Source organism: Micromys minutus, assembly GCF_963924665.1.
Source record: "Micromys minutus genome assembly, chromosome: 24".
NCBI classification, from domain to species: domain Eukaryota; kingdom Metazoa; phylum Chordata; class Mammalia; order Rodentia; family Muridae; genus Micromys; species Micromys minutus.
The window spans coordinates 49,126,458-49,152,240 of NC_137959.1; the positions used below are offsets into that span (position 1 = coordinate 49,126,458).

At 43.1% G+C, this 25,783-nt stretch overlaps 1 protein-coding gene and 1 pseudogene across 2 annotated transcripts in view; both read left to right on the forward strand.

Annotated features, from left to right (window-relative positions):
* PARD3 (par-3 family cell polarity regulator) overlaps positions 1-25,783 on the forward strand; it is a 509,642-nt gene that overhangs the window by 416,754 nt on the left and 67,105 nt on the right.
* On the forward strand, positions 8,879-9,319 carry LOC308436304 (large ribosomal subunit protein uL15-like; annotated as a pseudogene). Its single transcript has one exon. The product of its transcript is annotated as a large ribosomal subunit protein uL15-like (transcript).

Genomic DNA, 25,783 nt, shown 5'->3' on the forward strand with positions numbered 1-25,783 from the left:
ATGTGGCTTTTCCCACACAAACAGACCTCATAAGCAAATGAGCTTGGCAAGGCAACACACACACACACAGTGGTAAAATTCGATCAGATAATTTAAAAAATCTGGTGCTTTCTTTATGTAGCACAGGATTCAACTATAATTATAATTAAAAATGCTATTCCTACAAGTTAGCAAGAAGATCATGGAAGGGAGGAGCAAGCTCCCTCCTTTCACACAGGGCTGCTTCCTTTCTCTGGGCTCTGAACAAAGGCTTGGCATTTCTTATGGAATGAAGGCTCCCACTGTGTGTGCAAGTTGTCTGAGTGACAAAGGAACACTGAGGCTTCCCCAGAATGGATCAAGTCTCCTTTCTCTGTATAGTACAATTCTTTGAATAAAGACTGACAGCATTAGCCCCAAATGGAAGACACCTTCAAGATTCAGGGACCTTGCATGTGTGAGCCCCGTTGTCCCTGCAACAATAAGTGAATGAAAGGTCTGAGCAGCCATTCACTGGCCTTACAGGGCTGATGAGGCACAGGGAGCTCCATGGATCCATTTTGTGGGAGAGGGCAGTGTGACTCTCAGATGCCCAAGGCTACCCAGGGAGGACCCCAATACTTAGTCTTAAGTCCAGCTCTCCTGGGGAGTGCCTCAGTCTCTGCAGCCTGACTTTAGTCTTTATAGTTACACCGATACCCTAAATCCTGGCACCAGAAATCCAAGACTGGAAGAAGAGCCAACCCTCAAAGCAGAAGCAAGGGAAGTAACTAACACAAGTGGAGAAAGAACATTCCAGATAGGGGTAGGGGACCCAGACTGACAAATCCACCAGATGCAGCGGTGTGTAAATTTGGTTAGATCCTGAATCAAACCCAACTTTATCCATTAGGGAAACAAACCCAAGTCTGGGTTTTGAGTCGATTACTGTTGAGTTCATGTTTATCTGCCATTGGGAGAGATTTTTAAGTGACATACAGGACACAAGCCAACTTTACACATAGCAGGCCTCTTTAAGGGAGATAGCAAATGGAACGGGAGGTGAAATCAGCTATGCCCAGTGTGTTTTCTTTAACAAGAAAGCTAAAGTGTAAAAACAATCTAAGACAGGAACACTACTTGAAGTGTTCATGTTATGCGGACATTAAATGCTCTAAGCAATTAAGATTCAGACAAGCACAGAAATAGCAATAAAGAAATACAGACGAACTTACAATAGTCACACAAGCTGCTCACTTGGAACTGTGAGCCAACGATGTGACTCAGACAGTACAATGCTTCCCTACCATGTGTGAAGTCCTGGGTCCCATCCCCAGTACCACGTAAACTGAGCACAGCCGTACACACCCGTAATCTCAGCAATTAGGGGGTTTTGCATTTAAGAGGATCAGAAGTTTAAGACTACCCTCAGGCTATACAGTAATAAGTTCAGGGCTAGCCTCCAAGAAATGAGCCTTTCAAACATAAGTAAGTTCTTTACTTTTTCTTTGCCACATAGGGACTTAGTAATATGGATCTGTATGTATGTATATATTATGTATGAATGAATGTATTTATGTTGGGGATCAACTGGGGGACTGTCAGGGCTCTGCTACTCCATGCTTCCAATGGAATTGTGCGCTCCTGGGTTTTCAAGGATTGTGAACACCGATAGTGACAGATGCAGGCCAGACATGCTCACTGCCAAGATCTCCTTGGCCTGTGCACATAATATACTTGACAGACCCATCATACTTCACTAACATACTTCACAGACCAGACATACTTCACTAACATACTTCATAGACCCTATATACTTCACTAACATACTTCATAGACCCATCATACTTCACTAACATACTTACTTCATAGACCCATCATACTTCACTAACATACTTCACAGACCAGACATACTTCACTAACATACTTCATAGACCTGACATATTTTACTAACATACTTCATAGACCCAACATACTTCACTAACATACTTACTTCATAGACCCGACATACTTTACTAACATACTTACTTCATAGACCCGTCATACTTCACTAACATAGCCCAAGTTCAGAGATAGGTCACTAGCCAGTCTATGAATGGCCAGGAATTGGGGAGACTGGAGCTGTTCTGCTTTAGGTAGCCCTTCAGTCAGATCTCTTGGGCTGGTTCAGTGTCTCTCCCAGAGGTGGCCTCTTCCCATTCCGATGCCCTACTCCTACCCCCCAGCCTTTGGTGGCTTCTTTTCAGGTATCCTCACTTAAAGGGGCAGACCAGGGGACAGGAATGGAAGGCCTGGGGGGGGGGGGGGCAGGCATTCTCACCTGACATTCATTTTACCCAGAGAACCACATTCTTATAAAAGGCACAAAACACAGGAGCCTGCCAACAAAGCCCAAGACCTATTTGCACCTCTGGCTATCTGAGGAGCCCTCCTTGGGGAAGGTTTCATGGCAGTTCCCCTCTTCTGGTACAGAGCTTTGTGGGCTAAAAGCAAATTCTGCTCCCTGCTAAGTCAGGTGCCAGCCCTGCGAAACAGTTCGGGTTTGCACAAAGCCCTCCCAGTAAGATGCATTCTAGGTTGCCGGATGCCACCTGTGCCTGCGTGGAGAGCTATGCTCATTATTTTTAATATTTCAAGGAGATTTCATAGATGATCTTCTGGGCTACTTCCAGAGATGAAAGCTCACAATTTTAACAACATTGTTTCTAAAGCTTTCACAAGATCTGTATTTAAAAAAAAAAAAATTAAAACCACACCCACCCACCTCCACACACAAACAAACGCACACACAAAAGCAGGCTGCCACTCCCATAGTCTCTGTTGGTCCCCTGTGGCAGAACATTTTAATCAGCTGGCCTTGTGCTGTAAAGATCTCCTTTGATTTACAAGTGGTAAGAGTGGGGCGTCAGTCTGTAATCTCTGAGATGCCAGGGAGGACAAACAGAAGGTGAAGTGTGTTAATAATTTACTCTCAATAACCTTAAAAGGTTTATTGTTCACTTTTAACCTTCTATCCCCCAAAGCAGGCTGCCATGCTGAGCCATGAAAATGTTTTTTTTTTTTTTTTTTAATTTGCAAGTCATTTATCTGACTGTGCTTCCAGCCACTGAGGCTTCCAGCAGCCACTCTGTTCCCTTGTGGCCACAGGAGGTCCCCTTGCCTCTGGTTGGGAAGATCTTAGGGCTGAAATGGGAGTGTTTTGCTCTCAAATTGTAAAGCTTGTTACAGTGCCAAAATCTTAATTCAAGAACGTTATAACTACTATCAAGCAAAGCCAGAGGCTCAAAGAGGCAGGAAGCAATTCAATGTGACCTTTGATTGGGGACAAAATGATTGACTTAGAGGTGATATTTAAGGCTAATGTCAAAGCTAGGGGACAGCTGGAGACAGGCTCAGTGAGAAATTTCAGATTGCTAACATCTCCAGAGACCTGCTATGGACAGGGGCTGTCTTCAGCTAGTTCCCAGTACCAGCCCAATTAAGACAACCCCTGTTGAGCTTTGTACCTGCAAAGGGGCCTTTGTTTTGTAATGAGGGGTGTGGCAGGTTAGTCCATCAGTTTAGGAGAAAGCAGCAAAGACAGATTTTTACTGAGTTTTCTTAGTCATCATTTTAATATGTACCACAATACACGCAACCACAGTCCCTAAAATCCCCATCTTATTTTTGCTAATGGAGTGAGCTCCTATTTTGTTTCTTTAGAACAGTGGTTCTCAACCTTCTTAATGCAGTTCCTCCAGTTACAATGACCACCCTCAACCATAAACTTATTTCATTGCTACTTCATAATGAGTTTTACTAATGTTATGAATGGTAATATAATATTTGATATGCAGGATATCTCATATGACCCCCAAAGGGATTGTGACCCACGGGTTGAGAACCACTGCAATAGAAGTATGTGGTAGAACTTTTCTGCCCCCTCACCTTCTATGATTAGCCCTGAAGAACAGGAGAAGCTGAGCTAACCTGGAAATCTGGAGAGAAAGGGAACCAACTGTACTATCATGATTTTTGTTTCACATGGATAGACCTATCTGAAATAAAAGAAAAGGAAACTAAAAACATATAAACCTGTAATGGATTTTGACTTTTGTTTGAGACAGAATCTCATGTGGCTCAGGCTATCCCTAAATTTCCATTGTAGCCATAAATGTCAACTTTGTGATAGTAGTGTGTGTGTGTGTGTGTGTGTGTGTGTGTGTGTGTCTGTGTATGTGTGCGCGCACCAGGGGATGCAGGTGCATATAAAGACCAGAGGAAAATGCTGCAGATGACCAAGGATTTTCCTTCAAGACACTGACTTCAGCATGCATGGCAGCTCTTCATCTTCCACTGGTTCTACAGAGGAAACAGAAGTAGGCAGCTTCAGGACCCTCTTTAAACCTGGAGTCACAGCCATCCCCAGCCCCACCGCTGACCTGCTCTGTACAGATCCAATCCCTGAGCACATCCTAGAATTCAGAGTGCTGGTGGAAAGCTGTGTGCAGGGGCAGGATGAGGCTGGCCATCGCCCTTCACGATCAGCGGTGTGGTCCCCTGGGACTCCCTCTTCCTGAGCGCCAATCCACCAGCTCGCCACCATTATGCCAGTCTTCCCTAGCCTTAACACTGGCTTATAGCCCGGCCTCAGTGTTCCCCTTCCCACAGTGCTTTGCACATAGTGAGGTTAAAGTCAGGAATCCTGCCAAGTAGTGCTAAGCACTCAGCCTTTTCAGGTTCAATGAAGTCCTGAGGCTTACACAAGTGGGTGTGTTCACAAGTATGGGAATTGAGGACACACACCCTTCCTTTGCTAATAATAGAAACATAGCTTGTCCCCCATGTTGCTAACAGTAGCACCCAGGTGACAGAGACAACACATACCTTCTTCCCGGTGCTAATAAGGAGTACAGGACAGGAAGAAGACACTGACTGAAACAGATTTGCTGTAGCTCATGATTGATAGTGTCTTGGGCAAAGCCAGACTTGATGGACATCAGTCATAATCTTCTGAGTCAACCCACTGTTTCTTAACCACACACTAGTCTAAGGAAGCATGACTGAACTTCACACTTCATGATCTGAGACTTCACAACTAGGAAAGGCATTTGTCCAGCACAGTGAAAGAAGAGAGAAGAATTTATTTTAAATGAAGAGCCCACCCTTTTCAGAAAGATGCCATGGGATGGGAAGACAAAGAATTTAAAAACATAGTTAATTCTGAATGTTGAAATGTAGGAACCCGGGGCAATTCCCTTTGAAGTGTCCAAGGTCCGGAAGGAGGCAGGGAATATGATTAAGTTCAAAATACATTATGTGAAATTCTCAAAGAATCAAAAAAATGTTGCTTTCTATAATTAATTAATTAATTAGTATTAAATAATATGGGTAGGGGAATCTCAGGTTTAGTTTTTCACACAGGGAATTCAAACATGCCCAGTTTATATCATTGCCATTCAAAGGATGTCTGAAGTCTCAGTTCTCCCAGTAAACATCCAAGAGCCTAGAGGATAATCGTGTCACTTAGACTTCTGAAGACTAAGCCTTCCAAACCATTTCCTGCCAGAAGTCACTAAGAGCAGACTACAGACTCTGGGCCCCAAGATGAGATAGGCTGAATTAGATTAGGCAGCTTACTGTTGACATGTCTATTGATCTGGGCTCCACACAGTTTCCTGTCTCTACCAGCGGCGGGATGGCTGTAGACAATAATGCAGCAGCCTGACCTAGTTTATGTGAAGCTGGTGACTCCAAGCATCAGTCACTCCGGAAAGGCAGTGGTCTTGGGAGATAAGACTAAGCTGCTTGCAGTGTTTAAGAGCACTGACATCCCAGCTGTATGCTCACGTCTGAAATGTTCCTTGTAAATTTCATAGTAGCCCTACCCGTTTCCAATGGTCTCATCCAGGGTTGCTATGCAGGTAGGTGTGTTGTTAGGGTGGGGAGGTTCACTTATTCAGTTTACATTGTGCTTTTTAGATATTTACATACAAGTGTGAAATGAGATGTTGAACCTAAGAATGAGGAACCTTCCCGACTTTTTGTATTGAGAACAGGGCTCAAGACTTTTAGATACTTCTTGTCTTTTCTTCTCTAAGATGGCCAGTTAGATTAGCCAATGGGTTGTGTCTTCAACATCCATTTGCTGGTATTAGTAATCTGATTATAAAATGTTACTTTAAAAAGTAGGCTGAATGCAGAGATACAAATAGAAGTTACAGCTATTTTGTGGCTTTCGATGCAAATATATTTTAGAACTTTTTTTAATGATAAAGGAAGGTGGTGATTTTTTTATGTGTATTTTACTGCATCAATAATTTAATACAGATTTCACATTTAAGAGGTTTTTATTAGCACGTAGAACAATATATAATAATGGATTTCATTAAGACTTTTTCTACAGGCATATAATATGCTTTTCATTTATTTTTTAAATTTATTTTATTTTATGCTTATGAGTGTTTGTCTGCATATGTGAATGTGTACCATATGCCTGCCTGGTGCTTATGGAGATCAGGAGAAGGCCCCAGATCCTCTGGAAGTTAAGTTAATTGTGAGGTACCATGTAGGTATGAGAAGAACACTAGCCACTGATCCATCTCTCCAGCCCCATATATTTTAATTATATTCACCCCTACGTACCCTCCTCTTGCCTCTTAGCTGCCCCCCTCTACTTCTACGTGTGTTACTGTTTGGTTTGATTTGTGGTTGAATTTTATTAGAGGTGCTTACAAGAGTACAGGCAGAGGGTTGTTTTAACAGCATGGGTATCTTACCAGTTAGATGTGAGTGTTTACTTCTGTCTGTTTGTTTGTTGCTGTTTTGAGACAGGGTCTTACTTTGTAGCTCTGGCTAGCCCAGAAGTATCTGTAGACTAGGCTGGCCTAGAACTCACAGAGATCCACTGCCTTTGCCTTCTGAGTGCTGGGATTAAAGGGATGCACCACACCCAGCTAGATGATGTTTTTAGATGTCACCCCTCTGTATTCATTCACAGACTTCATTACTACAAGCTCCCTTGATAATAAATGAGGGCTCATTTTCATGATCTTGGTCAGCTTTCCAGAAATGTAGTTTTCCTTGGAGCCATCTTTCCTTTTACCTTCAAGCACTTTGGAAAGAACAGAGGTCAGGTGTGTTTGTATACTCTCGAGGAGGTGACAAAGGGGAATTTTTATAATCCACAGAGTTCAACTTGTCAGCTGTTACCTTTTTGTGTTTTGGACACCTTGCCCTTGTGTGTCCCCTAGGCTGATTCGAAACTGCAGTAATGATCTGACTTGGGTTTCTCCAGTGCTGGGATTATGGGCAAGCATTATCATGCCCTGCTAGCTGAAGTCACAATGGGTCAGCACTTTGCAAATGGGTACACGTGAGCTTCCTGCTGAAGAAGCAGCCTATGTAGTGCCCCTGTGCAAACTCCTGGATACCTTGTGAAAGGTCTATGTTACAAGTCAGATGAAAGCTTCTGACTGACATTTCTGCTTACCTGTAAATGGCGCTGTATGTGTTTTCAGTACACAGCTACCTCAGAAGCACTTTGCTTGTTGCAGAAGAAATTTAGTAGAAACTCCTGAAGTACAGTTCTGTGGGGCAGCCTGCAAACTTGAGCCTGGGATGTTAGTCCCTTAGCTGCATTTTCCAAGTTGGCCTCCTGAGGGCGGAGCCCCCCAGGAGACTTCACATCATCCGAAGCATTCTTTCTCTTTTATACCTTTGGAATGGGGTGCGAAGTAAACACAGCTAAAGCCTGTTTAGCATTTATTGACATAGTTTTAGGCTTTATCTTTTAATGAGAATTTTAATTGGTTTATTGCAGGATTTATGCAAGTGCCTAGAAGGGACCCTGATAAACAGAATGATCTGTTAGTGGGAGACAGTTGGGCAGCCCACTTCCTGCTGGCCTAACACATGAAGGCTGCTCCCTTCATATTACCTTTTAAATTTAAGCCAGCATCTCCTGGAGCTCAGGATCTTCTTCAGTTCCTTACTGAGGATGACCTTGAACTTCTGATCCTCCTGGTCAACCTCCTGAGGTCTGCACTGGGACTGAAACCCAGGTTTTGTACATGGTAGACAAGTACTATGTGAGCCCAGCCACATCTCATTCCCTTAGCTCACCTGTAGTCACAGGTTTCTTCTCAGGCCTCAGTAGGGAAATGCCAGGTTCATCAGTGGTGTTATCCTACAGTCATAGTTCTGGCTTCATTTCCCTTCCACACTACCCTCCCTGACTTCTCTCCCTCTTCCTGATTCACTGGGCTGATGACTCTGCAGACGAAGTAGTAGTACACTGGGAATGATGTCCCTAAGCCCTTTCTGGTTTTCTCTGCTACCCATAAAGGCAGTAGCCTCCTGCCTTTTTGAGTGACAGAAACAGGGGTGGGGTTAGGGGAGGAGCAAAGGCTGGGGTGGGGGGTCCTAGGGAGAGAGAAAGAGAAGGGATGCTTGTTTGGGCTAGAAAAGTCTGGAAAAAGCATGATAGAATCCTACCTAGGGCCAGTCAAAGGGTCTACAGTAGTTTTGGATTATAAGACCTGCCTACCTTATGTTCAGATTGGATTTTATTACATATTTTTAAAAAAATATAAACAAGGGGCTGGCAAGATGAATCAGTGGGTAAAAGCTTATCCCATCCAACCTTAGAACCTAATCTTTGTCCTTTGAGGAAACTTACATGTTTGAAGGAAAGAATTTACTCTCCCAAGTTGTCCTCTGACCTCCATGTGCACACTTTGTCACGTGTAAACACAAACACACACATAACGAAATATACTTTTAAAAATTTGAGATGGTGCTGGGGGAGAAGATCTGAGAAGATGGCTCAGGAGGTAAAATGATTGGTTGGTTTTACCTGAGTTCCGTTCTCAGAACCCACATAAAAAGACCAAACATAGAGACTTTGTGGGCTCCTTCCTCTTTCTTTTCTGCCACCACCATGCCATCCAGACTGAGGAAGACCTGGAATCTCCAGGGCCACACAAGCCATGGCCACAGTCTCATCTGTAAGCACCACAAGCACCCAGGAGGCCTCGGCGATGCTGGAGGCATGCATCACCAAGATCAACTCTGACAAATATCCAGGTTACTTTGGCAAAGTTGGTATGAGGCATTACCACTTGAAGAGGAACCAGAGCTTCTGCCCAACCATCAACCTGTATAAATTATGGATGTTGGTCAGCAAGCAGACACTTGTCAATGCATCAAAAAACAAGACTGGAGCTCCTCCCATCATTGACGTTGTTTGATCAGGCTACTACAAAGTTCTTGGGAAAGGAAAGCTCCCTAAGAAACCTGTCATCGTGAAGGCCAATTCTTCATCAGAAGAGCTGAAGAGAAGATTAAGGGTATTGGAGGTGCCTGTGTTCTGGTGGCCTAAAACCACTTCAGAGGTTAATTAAATGCTAACATTAAAAAAAAAAAAAAAAAAAAAAAAAAAAAAAAAAAAAAGACCAAACATGGTGGTATCTATAACTTTATCAAGTAAGACAGGCTCACTTTCTGGGGCTCTTTGGACAGCTAGCTAGTCTAATCAGTGAGATCCAGGCCAGTAAGAGATGATGCCTCAAAAATCAAGGTGGTTAGTGCATGAAGAATAATTGCTAAGACTAAACACATATGCACACTGCAGAGATGTAGGTTGTAAGAAAATTTAAGTACTAGGAGTAAGAAGAAGAATCATAATTATGTTTGATTTCACCAAAGCAACTTTTTAATATCTCCATAAATTAAGTTAGGGTGATAGCAGTTTCTGCACATTTCATTTCAATTAGTAGACTTGATGATGGGCAGAATAGAAATACATATATAACCAACTCTATATTTTGGAGTGGAGAGGGTTGGGTATTGAAAGGAAAGCAGGGTTTTGTCTGAAGAGGTGTGTGTCTGTAGATGGTTATGTAACTGAGGATAGTTGTCTGTCTACAGATGAGGTATGCCTGTTAAGGATGTATGTCTGAGCAGGACATGTGATTGGAAAGGATCTTCTGTGGAGGTAAAGTGTTCATCTCAGCCCAGGCTACACCTGGCAGTGATCATGGGGTGAGAGTCTTCAGGTGAGCACAGCTAAGTCACTACTGCCTCACCCTTGAGCATCTTCACAGGCAGTGTGCTGTGTCAATGTCTGTCACGTCACCCAGGAGAGCCCTGGTGGTTGTCTCTTCCCTCCTTGAGTGGAGAAAAGTTATAAAAAACAGGAGTGTTACTGATCTGTAGAAGCCTGGCTGCCATGAGGGAGTGTGTCCTACAGAAAGGACTTCTGGTCTACCTACTCTCCTCTCAGTGTACCCTGTAACTTCCATATCCAAGCTTTGTGGGGTCATCTGTGCAGAACAGCCATTATGATTTCTTCTAATGTGTCACCAAGGAAGGACATGAGGACCTTACTGACCAGTGGAAAGAATTCAGCCCAAATATTCCCCGTGCTCGACCAGTTCCCCACTGTTTACATCCAATGGGAATCCCTTGTTTGTTTATGATGATGGCATTAGAGGAGCTGCAGCAGATACTTTTGTGTCTGTGTTGAGACCCTTAGTCCTGACCTTGTGCTGTAGAACCACTACAGAAGTACCACAGTATGCCACTGTTCACATTTGATGTGAATTCTAGAAAATCTCCCTATACTTGGGGTATATTTATGGATCACTTTACAGAAAGAACTGTTTGAAAGTCAAGGAATCTAATCTCCAGAGATATTTTTTTTTCTTAGTAACTGGAGATGGGGTTTCCATGTGAATGACATTCAGAAACCTATTTTGGGTTTCTACCCGTAAATATCTTCTTCTGTCACAGTTTTTAAACCACCACAACGTTGTGATAAAAATAATAGTGTTAATTATGACTAATAATAGCTAACATTTATTAATGCTTTCTCTTTCGGGAATTTGCATGCATTTTCTTGTTTAGTTTTCATGGTATGCCTGGAGGTGGGTCTTTCTTCTGATAGAGATTTTGGCTTCAGAATACACAGTCTATAGCCAGGACTCCACAGTTAGTGTGTATCAGAACTAGAAAACCCCAGAGAACATTTCCCTGTCTTATGAGTGAAGGTGAGTTTCTACTCTCCCCACAACCCATTTAGTTACCATAAATTTTATCAACTACCTAACCAGACGGCAGAGTCAGTGACATGAAGCTTCTCCAAGCACTCTCTGGGATCCACCATAGCCCAGTGTTGGCCCCAGTGATGTCTCCATACCAACCCAACCCTTTCCTCTTAGAAGAGTTAAATATCATGATATTAAAAGATGCTAAATGATATGGGATCCTTTGGGCGCCTCATAATCAGATGATCCTTCCACTGCACATCCCTTTAGGCTTTTGATGAGAAAACGTTTCCTGTGAAATGAGGTTTATTTCTCATCAGAACAACTAGTATTCTCATAAGTGCCTCATCTCTAAACCCAAGGAATGGATTTTTAAGGAATAAGAGATTCTTGAATTATTAAAGTGGAAAATCTGAAGTCATTTTCCCTGGTTTGACTAATGTAAAAAACAGCGAGATTAAATTGTACGTTGTTTTCATTTTTTTCTTGGTTAAATATCCTATATAAAAATTCAGTTTGCGTTCAAAAACCATTCTCAAATGTTTCTTTCCCCTTTAGCCACCTTGTGTGTGTAAGTGTGTGTGTGTGTGTGTGTGTGTGTGTGTGTGGTTGTATGGGTGTGTAAAACATATAAGTATATTTGTAAAAGTTTAAAGAGGTTGAGATATTTAAATTACTGAGGAAGTTCTAATATGTGTGTTTGTAAAGAATTTAGACATGCAGTGAAGTAGTGGAATAACTACCTTTATTCATTATTACTTTTAGTGAGAGGGTGTGTGTGTGCATATTTGTATATAAGCACATAGAGGCGAGAAGACAGTCTTAGGAAACATACTGTCTCTTGATTGTGTGTGTTGTGGGGGTTGTAAAAGAAGGGGTGTCTTTCACCTTTAACTCACGACTTAGTCTAGCCTGCTTTGTACTGAATGAAACCTTATCCATAATGTTCCTACCCAGTGTGACCTCTGACTCCCCATTTGCGGAAGGACAGTTGTTGGGCCTGACCCCAGCAAATGCTTTGACAGGCATTCTCTGTTCACCTTGGATTGACTTGCAGGGGTCAGGTCAACTCTGGGAATCAACATCCAGGCTGTTTATAGAAAAAAAATAGGGCACACTGGAACTTATCCATAGTGTCAATAATCAGAAGGCTGAGGCAGGGGGATCACCAGTGTGAGACAAATCTGAACTACAGTGTTAAATCCTGGCTCAGAAACTAAAAAGAAAAAGGGTGATACTGTGCTGGTCTTTAACATTCTGTTCCTATGCTTGGCTGTGGGTATAAGACAAATGATGTGAATGGGGGGGGATTAGAAGCCCAACTTCTATATAATAATGAGCCCCTGGGGGAGAAAGGACAGGAACACACCTGATGGATGACTTGCTGACGAGAGTTAATAATGCTTCTCTCTAGTGAAGTTCCCAGAGGGAAGGGACTGGGGATATGGTCAGTTGGCAGATCACTTGCATGAAGAAGGTTGGAGTCCCAGCAACAGATGAACCACAAGTGTTGGTCCATGCTAGTAATCTCAGGATTGGGAAGCAGAGGCTAGAGGATAAAGATTTCAAATTAATCCCCAGCTGCATAGTGAGTTTGAAGTCAGCCTGGGCTACGTGAGAGGCTGTCCCTTTAAAAGAAGAGGAAGAGGAAGGAAGGAGAGGAAGGAAAGGGAAAGGAACAGACCTTAATCTGGCCTGGCTATTCAAGTTCAGGTAGATCCCCGAAGACACCGCCTCAGCAGAAAAGGTTCAATCCAGGCAGGCACAGGGCACCTGAATACAGGTCTTCAGATGGAGTCACAGTTGAGTCCAACATTGATGCCTCAATACTGAGTGTTGATCCTTGTTACTGATGGTGGGAAGAAAGCCAGGTTCAGGTGTATGAAAGATCCTGACAGGCAGGCAAAGTGTCACCTAATACATTGAATGGCCCTTTGAAAGATATCTCTCTCTTGGTGTCCTGGTACAAAGTGGCTGCCTGCCCTCCCAGCCCCACATGGGTCCCACGGGACAGGGTGCTCCAATGGTTCTTTACTTAGCACCTAAGGTCTTGACTCTCACCTGCTTCACTCCTTGCTCCTCTTGACCTCAATCACCTTTCTGGAGCTTAGCATTCTTCAGAGTCTGGCCATGGGAGCCTCTGCATCTGACCCTTCCTGCATAATACAGCAAGGGGTGTCTTCATGAAGAATGTGAAGAGGATTTGGGAGTGTTTCCTTTTTAAATATCGTTTGGTTTGGGTTTGGATTTTGAGAGAAGGTCGAATGTGGTCTAACCTGGCCTTAAGTCCGTTATGTAGCTGAGGATGGCCTTTAAATCCTCTATCCTTCTGTTTGCATGTCTCAAGTGCTTGAAGTGTAAGCTTAGTGTAAGCCTAGTCTAACCAGCCCTATTTATGCAGAGTTGGGTCTTTGCACATGCTGCATAAATTCTCTGCAAGCTGAGCTACATTCTAGCTCTTAAATATTATTTTTTAAATTTCCATAGAAACATACTGGTACTTTACAGATTTGTTTTCAACTGGACTAAAATGCTTTCTCCTGCCCCAGGTGGCACACTAGGACAATCCAGGTCACTGCAGGGATGGTTTCTCCCATATCCAGATTATCAATATAAGATACTAAATATAAAGAGATCATCAGACAGGTTCATCATGCAAGTGTGAAAGAGCTCAGGTTCTGTGAATTCACACCTGACGGTTCTGATGACTTCAGTATCAGATGTGTTTGTTGAGGAGAAAAAAAAAAAACAAACAAAAGTTAAGGCTCCCTGGCACCATGAGTATATCACCCATACAGCTGATTTTCCAGATCCCCAGGCGACCCTTCCCAAAATGCACTTGTGATACAAAGGTGTGTGGTCTTCCAGTTGTTTTGGGGATGATCACCCACAGAATCAAGTCATACCTTCCAGTCGCTGTGATGATGCATCTGTAATCAGTTTGCTTGATTGTGGCTGACTGTCTAAAGCCGCCTTCCCTTGAGTCATTAGAAATTTTATTGGAGTTCTTTAGCGTGATTATAAAAATTAATGAGCTTGTAATTAGGTATAAGAGCAACAAATACAAAGTTTGCCAAATTAACATTTGTTCTAGTCCTGAAGTTGCGCATGTCTGTGGGAGGCTGTAAGATAAAAGGCAGGACTTCCAGATCTGAGCCTGGCTGATGTCTGCATCCAGAAAGACTAATTTGGGCAGTGGTGTCACAGGCCTTTAATCCCAGCACTGAGGTTCCTGGATCTCTACACTCCAGGCCAGCCTGGAGCAAGTTCCAGGACACTCAAAGCCACTTAGAGAAATCGTGTCTCCAAAACCAAACCAAACCACAATAACAAAGGGCTATGTGAAAGCAAATCGAGATCTTAAAACTTTCATTTAAAAGTAAAATTTTGGTTATTGTTAAAAATCAATCAAACATATTTAGCTTTTCATTTCATTTAAAACATTTTAATTAGATTTATGCATTTGTATGGGTTGGTGTGTAATGTCACAGAATGCATGTTGAGCTCAGATGACAGTTTGAGACAACTGAGAGAAATCAATTCTCTTCTTCTATGGTGAAGGACCGGAGGACGGTTAGAACTCGGGTGATCAGGCTTGGCCTTGGCAGCAAGTGCCTTTTCTGGCAAAGCCATCTCATGGGCTCTAGCCTTCCATTTTTAAAGACTGGTGTTGACTTAGTGTACTGGTTGGTTTTGTGTCAACTTGACACAAGCTGGAGTTATCACAGAGAAAGGAGCCTCAGTTTAGGAAATGCCTCCATGAGATCCAGCTGAAAGGCATTTTCTCAACTAGTGATCAAGGGGGGAGAGCCCAGTCCATCCTGGGTGGAGCCATCCCTGGGCTGGTAGACCTGGGTTCTATAAGAAAGCAAGCTGAGCAAGGCAGGGGAAGCAAGCCAGTAAGTAACAGCCCTCCATGGCCTCTGCATCAGCTCCTGCTTCCTGACCTGCTTGAGTTCCAGTCCTGACTTCCTTTGGTGATGAACAGCAATGTGGAAGTGTAAGCTGAATGAACCCTTTCCTCCCCAACTTGCTTCTTGGTCATGATGTTTTTTGCAGGAATAGAAACCCTGACTAAGATACTTAGTCTACAAGTTTACTCTTTAGAACCCTCTCTAATCTTGTGTTAAGATTCCGGGTTGTGGGTATTCTAAGTACAACTTAGCTCCTTTGGGCTTTTAATCACCAGATGCATCTTCCAGGTACCTAGACTCTCCCTTGAAAGAAAGAGTTCAGATATCTTCCCAGCTTTGCTTACATGTGCAAAAAGTTTTCTCACACCATCTGTTTCCTAACTGGGGTGTAATTTCTACCATAGCAGGCTCCCCACCAGAACCTCAGTGTGTGGGTTCCTGGCTTTCCTTTTGTCTGACTGAGTTTGTAGAAACCTTTGTACACTGCAGAAAAGGAAGGGTTGTGTTGGGAGCTTCCCAACCCCAGTGCAGCCATTCAGTTTGTCTCAGCTGCTGGTGACTGATCCAATTTTGCCTTCTTCAGTTCTTCTGCCTATAAATTTATTTTTTTTTCTTCATGTGTTTGTGGAAGCAAGTAAACATAGCTTTCTCTTCTGGTGTTCCTGCATTCCAAAGTGTAGGCAACCCACCTTCAGACTTAACCACCCTGTTTGTGTTTTTGTTTGACATAGGCAGAAGAGAAAGGGAAAGGGAAGAAATGCCTCAAAGGTCAATTTTGTTATATGTTCAGTTAAAACCCAAACCAAGTCTCTGTTGCTGCAAAGAATCCTTGGCCCCCTTCAGAGACAGGTTTTTATTTGTTTCTGATTTATGTGTTATTTCTCCTTTTTTTCCCCCCACATGTACCTTGCACTTTATTTAAATAGCTTTTGCTGTTGTTATCCAATACTGTAAGTGAACTTTTTTTCCCCTGAGATAGTGCCAATTATAGCCCAGGCTGGTCATGAGCTTGGTGTATAGTGGAGGCAGTCCTTGAATTTCTGATTTAGCCTCTACCTCATTAAAGTTTTGCTTACCGGAGAGTACACCACAGTGCCTGTCTCATGGTCAAAATGGCATGTGTGTCCTGAGGACCTGCTATTCCCAGGAACAGTGAGCCCCTCTAGCTCCATCTCATGCCTCCTGTGTCTGCCTCCCCAGAGGCCCCACAGAGGTGACTGTGCCTTCCTTTGGGGGATGCAGCAGAGAGACCCTGTCAGCATCCAGGGCCTGGGGACAGGGATCAGAATCCAGCTCTGTTGTAAAACCTACATCTTCCCAATTCTGCACAGCCTCCTGGAGCTCAGTGTGAGTGTCAGGGCTATGAAGCTACTCTGGCCGAGAGTGGCCCACACACCTCGCTTCGAGAAAAGAGACCAGAAAAGGCTTTACTAGGAAGCTTCCTGTGGGCTTGTTTTGAGCCCATCCTGCTCCTGAAATGGCAGAGACCATGGTAGGAATAAGGTCTCACTGAGACTAGCCTGTAGGATTCTCAGCTAGGATCTTGGGTTGTTACTTGCATAATACACAATGAATGGAGTCTTAGCACAGAACTCCCTACAGCCAGTAGGAGTCTTCTCAGAACCAGGATTATTACCTGTAGTGGCTCTTCCTGGTTGTCAACTTGACTATATCTGGAATGAACCGCAATCCAGAATTGGGAGGCTCACCTTTGATCCTGATCTTGAGGCACAGAGGCTATGGATCTTAGGACACTAAGGCCAGGAGATCTCTGAGCTCAAGGTCATCTGGGACAAAGTAAATCCCAGATCCACGTGTGGTGGTACACACCTTTAATCTGGGACACATCTTCTGCTGGAGACCTACATAAGGACTTTGGAAAAAGAAAGGCTTCCTCTCTTCACCTGCTTGTCTTGTGGGACTGAGCATTTGTTAGATCCTTGAACGTCCACTCACAGCTGCTGCTGACCATTGTGGGAGTTGGACAACAGACTGTAAGTCACCAACAAATACCTTACTATATAGAGACTACCATTAGTCCTGTGACTCTAAAGAACCCTGACTAATACATTACCTTTGCTCTCCTATCTCTGGGCAGGGTCCTCTCAGATGCTATGTAGAGGATCTATGGCTTCTAGCTCAGGGCATCTTGACTTTAAACCTTCCATCTACAGGGAAACAGACACCTGCTCCCTAACATTCAGCCAAATCTAATAGCAAATCCAAGTGCTGGGCTGCCCCTCAATACTTAAACTTTCAGAAGGAATTACTGTCTTTGACAAATCTGTGATCCTATGAAGAGGGAGCAAGGGGTATTTATGATTCTGATGGTTCCGTTAAAATAAAGTAATAGCCAATGAAAATACCTAGCCAAAATGGAAGAATTTTAACTTTGAAATGCTAAGAACACTCAGCATTCATTATGGAAAATTTAAACTACAGAAAAGTATATAGAGAAACAGAAAAACTATGCCATGTTCTACTGGTGTCTGGGGTCTGTAACACATCCATTAAAAATTCCAAGCACACTCTTCTGGACTTTAATTAGTTTGTGCTGAGGTTGGTATGAAGATGAAGCTGTTGGAATACTAAAAACCTATCATTTACAGTTACAAATTGTATGTTGACTAATTACCAAACAAATGGCAGAAAGGTGGAAGTCCTAACCAACACACTTGTAAAGGGCTTTTGTTCCCTTACCTTTTTGGCTGGCCTTGAACTTGGCTGTGTTGCTGTGGATGACTCAGAACTTTTGACCTTCTCTATCTCCTAAGTGCTGGGATTATAGATGCACTCTATTAAATTCAATTTATGCGGTATTGGGGATGCAACCCAGGGCTTCACATGTTCAAGTCAGGCTCTCTGCCAATCAAGTCCCACCCCAGCTCCATGCTCTTAGTCCTTTAAGTTATTATCTGAGTCTAGTTCCTTAGGACTTGGGAAGTAAAGTGCTGTTGAATTTGACTAAAAGTCATGCATCTGATTAGCTTACCATCTTATTTCACAAGCTTTAATCTAGGCACCAGCTTCTAGGTTGTCCCAGTCATTGTGCCACTACACCCAGGTCTATCGCTCAGTTTGTTTTCATTAATATACAACCAGCTCACATCCTGTAGTAGGATTGAAGGTTTCCCCCAGAAGCATCAGGGGATTCAAGTCAATACATGTTTAAAAAAAATAATTGAAGTTCACCTAAAGACCTGAATTTGTTAATTTACTGAGTGTATTAGTCAGACTTCTCTAAAGGAAAAGAACTTATAGAAACTGATAGAATGAACACACACATACACACAGATACACACACACACAGGTACACACACAGGCAGACACACATACAGACAGGTACACATACAGACAGGTACACTTACAGACACACAGTCAGACATGCACACATACAGACAGGCACACACACAGACAGATACACACACAAACACAAATACAAAGTCACACACAGACACACTCACCCACAAGTGCATTCACACACACACACACAGACACATATAGGCAGATACATACATACACACAGAGACACACAGGCAGACACACAGACAGAAAGCCATACTCATAGACAGAGACACACATAGTAACACATACAGACACAGACACACAGGCAGATACACATACACACAAACAGGCACATACACAGGTGCACCCACATACATACATACATACAGACAGACAGACAGACAAACAGACACACACACATACACACACACACACACACACACACACACACACACACACGCACAGATTCATTAGATTGGTTTACATGATGTAGCCCAAATTGCTCAACAATGGTTGTCTTACTGGGATTCTGTCAACCCCACTCAACAGTTATCTGGCAATAGCCAGGTATGCTTTGCCCCAGTTACCTGACACTATAAAAGGGGGTGCTTGCTCCTCCTCTCTCTCATGTTCCTGCTCTTTGCTCTTCCACTCTTGCTCTCCCATTTGCCCCTCCTCTTCCCATTCCCTTCCCCCCTTTCTTTCCATGTGCTCATGGCCAGCTCTACTTCTCTGCTCTCCTCTCTCTGCCCATACTACCCTCTTAACTCCCCTCCCCATGCCCTATAAACTCTATTCTGTACCATACCATTATGTGGCTGGTTCCTCAGGGGAAAGGGATTCCCAACATGGGTTCCCCTGAGGCATCCCCCGAATCTCCATGGGCCATATTTCCCCACCCCACCTCCTACTCTCAATCTTTTTCCTAGCACATCTCACACTGGAGAAGCTGAGAATCTAGTAGTTGTTCAGGTCGCTTGGCTGAATATCTGAGAGATCCCAGTCTAGCACTAGAGGAGGCCTTGAGGAATCCTGGAGAGCTGCTGATCTTCAGTCTCCACTGGAATCCCAAAGAAGTTGATTCTCTTATCAGTCAGTGAGGGAATGCCACAGTAACAAGATGGATGAAATTGTCAGCCAGAGGGAGGGCAAGCAGGAGGCAAAAAGCAGCTTTCTTTCTTATTCTGTCCTTTCATCTGGGCTGCCACCAAAAGGTGGCAAAGAAATATGCCGTCCACATTTAGGGTGGGCCTTTGTACTTCAAATGATCCGATCAAGAAAACCCCACAGCAGCATTCCCAGCAGCTTGTGTTTTAGTTGATTCCAGATTCAGTCAAGTTGACAACCAAGATTAGCTGTCAAGGGCTGTGAAAGGCTTACAATGAAAACATCAAGATTAGCCATCACATTAAGTGTACATCTGGTTTGAGCAAGAAAGAAGGGTAAAAGCCATGGCTGTGTAATTAAGTACAAACCCATGGACCTTACACTGTGGGAGGTTTGATGTGTGGGAAATTCATACTCAGATGCTGGAGCTTTTGTGGGGAGGTCTGTTTGGGACCTAAGAGAGAAAGACTAGCTAGCCCTGATCAGAACTGAGAACTAACTGGAGGCTTAATTCCAGGTCTGGTCCAATGAGTCCATCAGAACAAATCGTCGTTAAGGCATTAAGACCATCTGGAGAACTCGGGGGTCAAGTTGGGTGTCGAGAACCAAGTAGGATATTTTCTAAGAGTGGATAACATTTGGTCACCTTTGAGAGCTGTTGCACATTATAAGTTCCGGAGAGAGAGATGAGTCTAGAAAGCTCGCTCAGAGTACAGGCACCTGAGTGGATGGCACACACTTGTAATTCCTGAGCAGGGGAGTCAGACCCATGCAGATCCTGGGGGGCTCACTGGCTGGTCAGTCCATCTTAATGGATGAGTCCTGGGCCAATGAGTGGTGTGACCCAACAAAGCAGAGCCCGAGGAACAATATCCAAGACTGTGCTTCCACTTCTGCATTCTTACACACGTGCCACACAAACCCTTATTCACATATAGCCCTCATACACACAAACACATACATATATATGCCGAGAAAAAGCATGAAGGACATGAAGCATGCACACCTATACACTGAAAGTTTTCTGTAAGTGATACTTTATGAACACAGTATTCATTTTAATGGGAAACTGTAGCATGTTTGGATGGGTTTTACTGTATTGTTTTTAAATTGGGTTAAAAATATGTATATCCAGAAGTCTTTATCATTCTTTTAAAACCTTGAAAGTTGCCCAGCCTTTCGAGATGCAGAATGCATTGTCACTTACTTACAGTGTGCTGCAGGACCAAAACCTCTCGTTCACACTGAACCATGGCTCAGTACCACCGATCAACCTTTCTTCTCCCTCCCTTTCCTCCACATTCCCTGGACTCTAATAACCTCCATTTTCAACTTCTTTGAAATCAGGCTCTGAGTGTTCCATGTGTGAGCCTCCCCAGACGTCCCTGGCTTGTTTTAATTATCAGTCAAGACCTATCCATGCTGTTTCAGTTGATAAGATCTTCTTTGTTAGTGGAATGGTATTCCACAGTACATATGTGCCATACTTCCTTTATTCTCCTGTCAGTCGATGGGCACAGACTGTTTCCATTCCTAACCTCACACATGCTTTACACTAAGACCAGTGTGGGGTTAAAATATTCTTCCTGTTCATCTCAGGGTATATAGCAGCTCATCTATCTCATGAAATGGGAAAGTCCGGTGCCTACCTGCATCCAGGTACACCCAGCTCTTCCTCAAAATGAATGGGCGAAGTACTTACGGTCTAGTGTCACCAGTACCCAGAGGCTTAGTGCAAGTGGCTCCCAGTGATTTGTCAAGGGGAGATGAAGGTTTTGTGTCTGGCTTCCTCATTAATTGGATTAGTCATCAGAGCAGAAAGGGTACAAAGTATCGGTAATACATGGGTACTATGGAGGTAAAAAGTAATTGGTAAGAAATTCAGGTAGCATTTAACAAAGAAATCCATATCTAGAAGGGATTCTAAGCTCAAGGGGAATATGTTTATTTCAGTTCCTTTCTGCTTAAGATGGGAGGTGGTACCAGGCCTGTGTGGTATCAGAAATGGCCACTAAAACAAGAACCAGAGCATGGTAGTTCCACATGTAATCCTACCATTTGGGAGCCTGAGGCAGGAGGATCCGGGGTTCAAGGTCAGCCTGAGTTATGTAAAGAGTTGAAAGCCTTTTTTCTCACTCCAAAGAAATGACAATGGTTCAGAGCCATAGCGTGCCTGCCTTTCCATAGCAAGCACTGGTGGTTTGGGGGATGTCTATCTTGTGTGCAAGACAGCAGCCTTTCCTGATCTGTTTGATCATGTTATGTATCATCACTACCATCACAGGTCAAGTACTAACAACATTTTATGTATGTTACAGTATGTGCGTGTGCGTGTATATGTGTGTGTGAAGTCCATGTGAAGCCAGAGATCATTCTACGACCAAATCAAAAAGTCAGGCATGGTGGCACATCCTTCTAGTCCTAGCCTTTTCTTCTTAGTAAGTTCCAAATCATGAGAAAGCTGAGGTTGGTCTCAGGCCTCCACACACACACTCACACATCTATACACGCATCTCTAAACATACAGAGTTTAGGGCTAAATAGCACAAAAGTTCAAGAACAGCATAAACATTGGATTAATTGTATGGAGCCTTTTTGACAGATTATTCATTAATTATAAATAGTGCTCTCTTCAGGAAACATTGTTTAGCATATTTATTTGTGAAATGAGGCAGTTCGTTGCTCATGTTGACTTCACACTGAGAAACTGTGTTGGTTTATGTTAAGATAGTTAATGACCGTTCTCATAATGCAATGCCAGGAGTGAGGGCATTCACCAAATTGTGTCAGTAACACTGGTGACATTCTAACCAGTTCATCAGACTTGACTTCCTCTGAGGCATTTGCTGTATAAAGTCTATTTTCAGTAACCATAAGCAAAAGTGATCTGAAACAGTATGCAATTGTGGTAAGTTAGAAGTGATCAGTAGCAAGTATTCACAAGCATTTACTTGTTTTTAGTGTATTGTGTATGCTAGGCAAGTGCTCTGTCTGCCAGGCAACTACACCCACTTTTAATTGTGTAGATAGAAACGGTGGTATTTATTTCTTTTTAACTACAAACTCATTAATCCCCTTTGGTGCTATCAGTGGTCATTTGAGATGTGTTTCCTCTTTTCTCCAGAGTCTTTCTCTCTCTTTGTTGTTTACTCAGCAGTGCCTTGAATATGTAAGAAAAAAGGGTTTACCTACAAAAGTTAAAATGTTAAAAACCCTTGACACATGAGGGGATGTTCTTGAAGAATTTCAGAAACTTCAGTTTTCTGTGCTTCCTATTCTGTTTACTGCACAGAGATCATATCCAGGGAAGCCTCTGATTCTATGCTTTCTAGGGGCCTTATTTCTCCATCGGGGAGATGGAGGACAAGCCATGTGACTGGTACGGACCCCACAAGGCAGCCTCTGGGACCTGCCATGCACTGACTGCTGCAGCAGAGGTGTCCAAGCCTCTGTTCCCCTTTGGTGCTCAGCAGGGGCAGCTGCCAAGTCTGGCTCCTCATCTCCTTTTCAAGAACAAACTCCATCTGCCAGAAAACATGACTGTTCAGCTAGAAGCATGTCAAAACTCACATTTTGCTGAGTGTGTCTTATTTTGGACAAGCAGCTTGCCTTAGAGCCGGAATTGAAAATTGCTTTCAATATGTAAAGGAGAGAGCATTGTGGAAGCAGGGAGGTTATTTGTGAAGCTTGGTGGTGGGGGGTTGGGGGGATGGGGGTGAGCCTTGCACCATGTTCAGTGAAATGAGAAAGATAAAATTTTAATGTTGAAGGCACTTATATCTTAAGCATATTCTGCCATCCCATTCCCTCCGTGGTCCTTACACACACACACACACACACACACACACACACACACACACAGCTATCTCCAGGGTTGTCTCTGAGTCCAAGAATAATAATAGTGATGTCAGTTTAAATGCAAGGCATTGAAAACCTGGGAAGTATCGACTGCCTGCATCTGTGATGAGAAGTCAGACCATAGCACCACTCCAGGAAGCTCCTGTAAGGATGGCCAGGAGTTTTGTGAATATAAATCCAAGCTCAAGAGAATTGGCGGATATGGAGAAAATCCAATTAACATGACTGGAAGTCTCAGGAATGAACTGCCCATCACTAAAGAGATGAGTCTGACAGGGAACGCATCCTCAGAGCAGAACTGATCAAACGCGCCCTCACTGTGGAGGGAGATGCACTTTTCAGATAATGTATTTTGGGAAGTATCATCTGCTTGAGTTTGTTCCTTACAGCAGTTGGAAGTTTGGAGCCTTTTCGTGGCTGTTAACTGGCAGGGGACTCTTCCTATCCCAGCATTCCTTAAATAGATCTCTTTATGTATATACGTATTAAAAATCACTTTGAAAATACCAAAGTGGGCAAGGAAGGGGGGAAAAAGAAACTACTGTTTGTTTCCTCATAGAACTGACATTTTTATTTGAAGAAAAATCCATAAATTTACAATCTCCTTCTTTCTAGGTTTTTCAACATTTCTTGCAAATTGTATGTAAATTAATGCAAATAAGCAGTCCTCATAACACTGCTTAGAAGTGTAAAATGCATACATTAAAATGCTGAGAGGAACTTGCATCTAATTAAGGTAGCATGTAAAGAAATGTTTAAATTCAAATTAGATGCTTCAGTGGAAAGAATTTCTTGTTTAACTCAAGAAGATGTTTTGTATGATCTAGGAGCAGCTTGGCCCACCACTCAGAACTTAACTCTAGGTACTGAATTAAACTAAGTTAAACTTTAGAGCTGGGTCTAACCTTAGACTTCAGCCAATCTTAAGACAGAAAAATAGCATAAGTCTGGGAGGAGAAAGAGGAGTAGGGGGAGATGAGGAGGTACAAAAGGGGAGTATAGGGAGATGCTTAACATACAATATATACAAGTCCAAAACTTAAAGCATAAATAAACAGAATGTTTAAAGTTTAAAAAAGATTCATTCAGGAGGGATGACATAATAGTACATGTAGAGGCATGGAGGCCGGCCATGAGCACGTGGAGAGTGGGCAGGGAGAAGGGACAGAGAGGGAAGAAGGTAAGAGAGGAAGAGAGAAAGAGTAAAAGCAAGAGAAGATGAGAAGAGAGTGAGGAGGGGGCAAGCAACCCTTTTATACTGAGTCAGGCACATCTGGATATTGCCAGGTAACTGTAGCGGGGTGACTAGGAGGAATGCCAACAAGCAGCACCTGAGGAGTGACTTCTGACCTCTTCATGCATGTGATATGCAAATATTCTTGCACACATGTGTGTACTTACTCATACAGGCATACCCAAAAAGTATGAATAAACTTTTTGTGTAGTCTCTTAGTTAGATTTAAATGTCAATTTGACATAGCCTCCAGTCTACCCAAGAAACAAATCTCAGCTAGTGGACCACCAAGATCAAACTATCTGAGAGCACACCTTTACAGAATTGTCTTGATTGTTTATTGGTCCAGGAGGGTCCAGCCCACTGTGGGCAGCACCATTCCCTGAACAGGTGGCCCTGGGCTGTATAAGACAGCAAGCTATATTTGGTTTTTGAATGAGCCACCAAGTATCATTCCTCCATGATTTCTATTGTGAGTACTTGGCTGTGAGTGAGCTCTTTGGTTGGAATCATGCTGTGTGGAAAAGCAAGCATACTTGGCTTTCCATTCCTGCCTGAGTTCCTGCCCTGATAAACCTATAAGCTGATCAAAGCCTTTCATTACATAAAATGTTTTTGGTCACTGTGTTTGTCATAGCAGCAGAATGAAACTAAAGCACACAGCAGAGACCAACTGGAACCTTGTTAAACACATTTACTGTCAACCACACTGTTAAATTTGTGTTCTTTCTCTCCTAGACACAGAAACCTTCAAGGTACATGGACACAAGAAGGTAGACTATGGTAGTTTTCAAAGTGACTAAAGAAACTCACCACCAACCCCAAAGACATGAGTTCAGTCCCTGGAACCCACATGTTAGAAGGAGAGAACTGACTCTTGCACCTTTTCTTTTGACCTTGCAAACATGCTCTGGACATACACACACACACACACACACACACACACACTGTTTTTTTTTATGATGGGGAGGGACCGATATTGTAGAACATATTTCTTAAATTTAAAAGTGTTTATTTTTTAAGAAGTTCACATATATACACAACGATATATAACTATGTATGTTTTTTATCCCTTACTCTCTACATAGTTCTTCCAGCACACATCCCTTCCCAAGTTTATGTCTTTGGGGGTAGGGGATCAGCCACTAAATTCAGTTACCACATGTACTTGGATATGGGACCAACCTGCCAGTGGCCAATTCTCAAAAGAGATCGATTCCTCCTCTCCAGCTGCTCGCTCTATTCTCAAGGGGGGATCTCACTGTGTAGTCTTGGCTCTTGGCTAGCCTTAAAGTCAGATCCCTTAGCCTCTTCCTCTTGCTTAATGGAATTTAAGGCATGCACCATCATAGTTTGATCACATCCAGGTCTTATGCAGGTAACTATGGCAACTTTGAGTT